Source organism: Symphalangus syndactylus, chromosome 8 (genome assembly GCF_028878055.3).
Source record: "Symphalangus syndactylus isolate Jambi chromosome 8, NHGRI_mSymSyn1-v2.1_pri, whole genome shotgun sequence".
Taxonomy (NCBI): domain Eukaryota; kingdom Metazoa; phylum Chordata; class Mammalia; order Primates; family Hylobatidae; genus Symphalangus; species Symphalangus syndactylus.
The window spans coordinates 137,654,177-137,659,093 of record NC_072430.2 but is presented as its reverse complement, the minus strand read 5'-3'; positions in this window follow the sequence as shown (position 1 = coordinate 137,659,093).

The following is a 4,917-nucleotide window of genomic DNA, read 5'->3' as shown; positions in this document are numbered from 1 at the left end:
CATTTCTGGAAGAACACTCATAAAACTGTTAACACAGGTTATATAAAATGTTTTTGAGCAAGAAAGTGACAAGATCAGATCTGTGTCAGCAGATTCACATGGATACTGAGTGGGATGGGGTGCTGAGGGCTGGAAGCAATTGGGAGAGACTGAAGCCAAGAGACCCATTTAAAGGACATTGCAATTGCCGGGTAGGAGTTGATGGGGGCCTGTTCTGAGGCAGTGAGATAGAGCAAAGGACAAAAAAGGAAATTAGATTCACTTTAGAAAGCCACCCAATTGTAGCCCCAGGGCCTAGCACAATACCTACTGGTACTAGGTGCTCAATAGGAAAGAAATGGTCTCCTGTGTGAAAGACTTATAATTTTAATTTTCAAAGTCATCCCACTGGGCACCTGAAGATGACAACCCCACTGACCCCTTCACCCTCTTCTCACAAGTTCATTCCCTCAGCCCTGGGCCTGGGGAGCTGGGTTGTGGGGACAGGTCCACAGGCAGGTGAGTCCAGGGCTCAGGCCTCTACCTGTGCCCCTTGCTGGCCCTGCCCACCCAGGAGGTCCCTGCTGCACCCCCATGTTCCCACCCAGATCTAATCCTACACACACACACACACACACACACACCAGCTACCAACGCTTACATTTAGGAATTGCTTAAAATATATATTTTTTAATGAGTGAAACAATGGAAGAGAGTGAGAAGGATGAGGGTCTCATAAGTGTGGCATCTGATGATAGGTTGCAGGAAACAGCCTATATTCCCAGAAGACAGAGCACTCAGCGGACACCTCTCCAACCTCTGCATGCAGGAAGGCTCTGTTGGGAGGCTTTGGTGGCAAGGGACAGAGAAGGGAAAGAGGGAGTTAATGCACTTATTCTAATATCTCTTGAGCCTAATGTGGGATCTGGTTTATAGTGCCCTGCTCAAATGTTTGTTGAATGAATGAAGGAAAGTTTGGATAAATGGGTGGATGGCTGGGTGGATGGCTGGATGAATGTATGGGTAAATGGATGGGTAGATGGATGGATGGATGGGTGGTTGGGTGGATGGGTGGATAGATGGATGGGTGGATGGATGAATGGGTGGGTGGATGAGTAGATGGATGGGTAGCTGGATGTGTGGATGAGTGGGTGGATGAATGGATGAGTGGATGGGTGGATGGATGGATGGGTGAGTGGATGGATGGATGGGTGGGTAGATGGGTGGAGAGATGGATGGATGGATGGTAGATGGATGGGTGGATGGTGGATGGAAGAATGGGTGGGTGGATGGGTGGATGGATAGGTGGATGGATGGATGGATGAATGAATGGGTGGATGATGGATGGATGGGTGGATGGTGGGTGGATGGATGAATAGATGGATAGAGGGATGGGTGGATAGGTGGATGTATGGGTGGATGGATGGATGGATTGATAGCAGGTAGATGGATGGATGGGTGGGTGGATGGATGGATGGTGGATGGATGGATGGATGGATAGATGGATGGGTGGATGGGTGGGTGGGTGGGTGGATGGATGGGTGGATAGATGGATGGGTGGATGGTGGATGGGTGGATGGTGGATGGATGGATTGATGGATGGATGGGTGGATGGGTGGATGGATGGGTGGATGATGGATGGATGGATGGATGGTGGATGGATGGATGGATGGATGGATGGATGAACAGGTGGATGGATGGGTGGATGGGTGGATGGATGGGTGAGAGAATGGATAAGAGACTACTTCAATCTGGCTTTCAGGGACAAAACTGAAATCCATGTTTTGTGGCAATCAGATGGCTGTGGGAACTTTCAAAGATGGCCCTCAGGGACCCCCACCCCTGGTATTGTGCCCTGTGTAATCCCCTACCTTTGAGTGCAGGCTGTGCCCGATGACTTTCTTCTAACGAGTAGAATATGTCAGAAGTGATGGAATATCATATCCTCGAGTATATTACAAAAGACTGACCTACCTCTTCCCAGGCTCTCTCCATAGCCCTCTCTGATGAAATGAGCTGCCAGGGCAGAGAGGCCCACGTGGCAAAGGACTGATAGTGGCCACAGCTGACAGCTGAGAGGGGCTGAGGCCTTCATCCTACAGCCCTAAGAAACGGAATCCTGCCAACATCAGCAGCTTGAAAGTGGATCCCCCGTAGTGGAGCCATGAGATGAGACCTCAACCCCTCCAACAATTCGATGGCAACCTATGAGAAACCCTGAGCAGAGAACCCAGCCAAACAGTGCCCAGACTTCTAGCCACAGCAACTGAGATGACAAATGAGTGTTGTTTCAAGCCACACAGTTTGAGTTAATTTGTTACCAGAATAGATAGCTAAAACAAATGCTGATTTGAGTTTTATATAAAGATGGATTTTGCAGCAATTACACTTGGCAAATGATGGTAGTGGTTTTGATAATAGTTGGCTTGGGTTTGAATCCTGGATCTCCAGCTTACTAGCTCTGGGGCTTTGAGCAAGATGATCAATTTCTTGAGCCTCTGTTTCTGCATCTTTAAAATGGGCATAATTCTCTGGTCATAGTGACAACACAAGGATTACATAGATTATGTAATGTACTTAGCCCAGTGCCTGTAACGTAGTAAGCACTGAATAAAAGAAGCTATTAGCATTAATAATAATAATAATGGAGCAAGATGCCTTACAAAGCAGTGAGTGTTCCATGCCTGGAAGTGATTGAGTTAAGGCCAGATGGCCACGGCAGGAAGCGACTAGAACCCTGGAGGACCCCAAAGCCTTTCCCAAATCTCAGATTTGAGGGCTGTGCATCTGGCCTGGCCAATGCTTGGGGTTGGTGGGCCAGGTATGCCACGGGCCCCTCTTGGTGTGACAATCAGCATTACCTTGCACTGGGCAGGCGGCGGGTATTCCAGCCATGCCCACCCTTCCCCTCAGATAGCCCTTCCTTCCTGCACCACTTTTGTGTCAGGTGGCTGCCACCCTGGCTCAGCCCATGGGGCCCAGGAAGGTAAACACCCAGCCGGGAAGTGATCGTTATGGGCTCGTGGCCAGCTATGGGCCGAGGCAGGTCTAAAGGTCAGGAATGCTTCCCAGTGAGGCTTTTCCAGGAGAGGGCAAAGTTTTTGGCTGTGGGCTCTCCAGGACAGAGTGGAGCGCCTGTGGATTTAGCCGGGGACACACCAGCCTGCTCGCAGGTGCCTGGACAGGACAGGGGATGAGAGAGGAACACTCTCTGAGGAAGCTCAACCCCTATGAGCTCCTCGCCGGCAGGTGAGAGAATGGTTTTGGTATTTTTTTTTTTTTTTAAATAAAATGAGATAAAGCAAGAGAAGGAAGAGAGGTTACTTCTGGGACAGGTAGGAGGGGAGATCGCCACCCATCCATTCATTGAGGAGGAGCCCCCAAGAGAAACAGCAGCCCTGGAGGGATCCTGTCTGGTCTCGGCTTCAGCACTGCCCCTCCTGGCACTTGGTTTCACCACCTGGGAATCAGGGTAAGGACTCCTTCCAGGCCCTCTTCCATTGTGGCTGTGGGGTAAGTGAGATCAAAAACAGGAATGGCTGCATAATTGCAGGGCCCTGTGCAATATAAAAATGCAGGGCCCCTTGTTAAAATAGTAAGACTTTCAAAAGGACAACAACACAGCATTAAAGCAAGCCAGGGCACCTTCTAAGAACAGGGCCCTGTGACTGCACAGGCCCCACACCCACGACGCCAGTCCTGATAATAAGTGTATATGTAAACGGAAGTGCCCTGATTCCTGTATGTCATGGCGCAAATCTCAGGGTCGGAAATGCACTTGGGAAACAGAAGTCATAGCCGTGAAGTGACAGCCCACTGCGCTTTAGCTCCCCCAGCACTGCCCGCTCCTGCTCAGGGGCCCCTTTCAGAAAGACAGAAGGCCCTACCCCCTCAGAACCTTCCCGATTTGTGCACCTGGCTGGCCTCAAGCCACAGCACGGTGTGACTGAAATGTGTGGGGACACGGTTTTCTTGGATGTGAAAGTGGTAGGTTCTTATTGTCTATCTTGATTTAAAATTTGGGACAGTCACACAGTCTCTGGCTCCATAGAAGTGGGACTTGTGATTCCTGTGCTTGTGACAGCTGTGCTATGTTCCATTGATTATCGATGTATTTCTGCTTTTTGGGAAAATCCTTAATGCAATAAGGCCACTGGTGGGAATGTTCCGGCTTGGACACTTGCCATGTGTCTTTGTCCTCCCTGCCCCTTCTCTCTCTCTCTCTCTTTCTCTCTCTCTCTCTCTTTCTCTCTCTCTCTCTCTCTTTCTCTCTCTCTCTTTTTCCATTTAGGCTTCCCCTTTGCCCATGTCTCAGGCTGCCCCTTGGCACTACTTAGCTTTGAGGAAGTAGAAGCCAGGGTCCCCTTGGGGGTCAAGCTTTCTGGTTCATGAAGGGAGACCACAGACCACCTCCCTCCACCACACTCTCCTCCTACATCCCTTTCTGGAGCCCAAATTGTCATAGGAACCCCTCCCAGGGAGGGGCTCCCCACAGGAAAGCCAGGGGCTGATACCAATGACAGTGTGAGTAACATTCAACAGCTTTCTGCCCCAGTGGGGCTGGGGACACAGATAAGGCTAGAGATGGGGGAAGATAAATTGCTTTAAGAAGAGCTGATGCATGCCTGTAGTCTCAGCCACTCAGGAGGCAGAGGCAGGAGGGCTGCTTGAGCCCAGAAGTTATGCAGTGAGCTATGATCATGTCACTGCATTCCAACCTGGGCAATCTGGCAAGACTCTGTCTCTGTTCCTTTTTTTTTTTTTTTTTTTTTTTTTTTTTATTGCTTTAAGAACTTCCCTTGGCCTGTGGGAGACCCGAAGCTTGTACCAGTAACAAAATAGCCCAGATGTTGTGGGGCCACCCAGAGCCTCTCAGAGGAGACCAAATCTAACCACCTAAGCCTGCTGGCTCTACCAGGGGCACAGGAGCCACTGTTT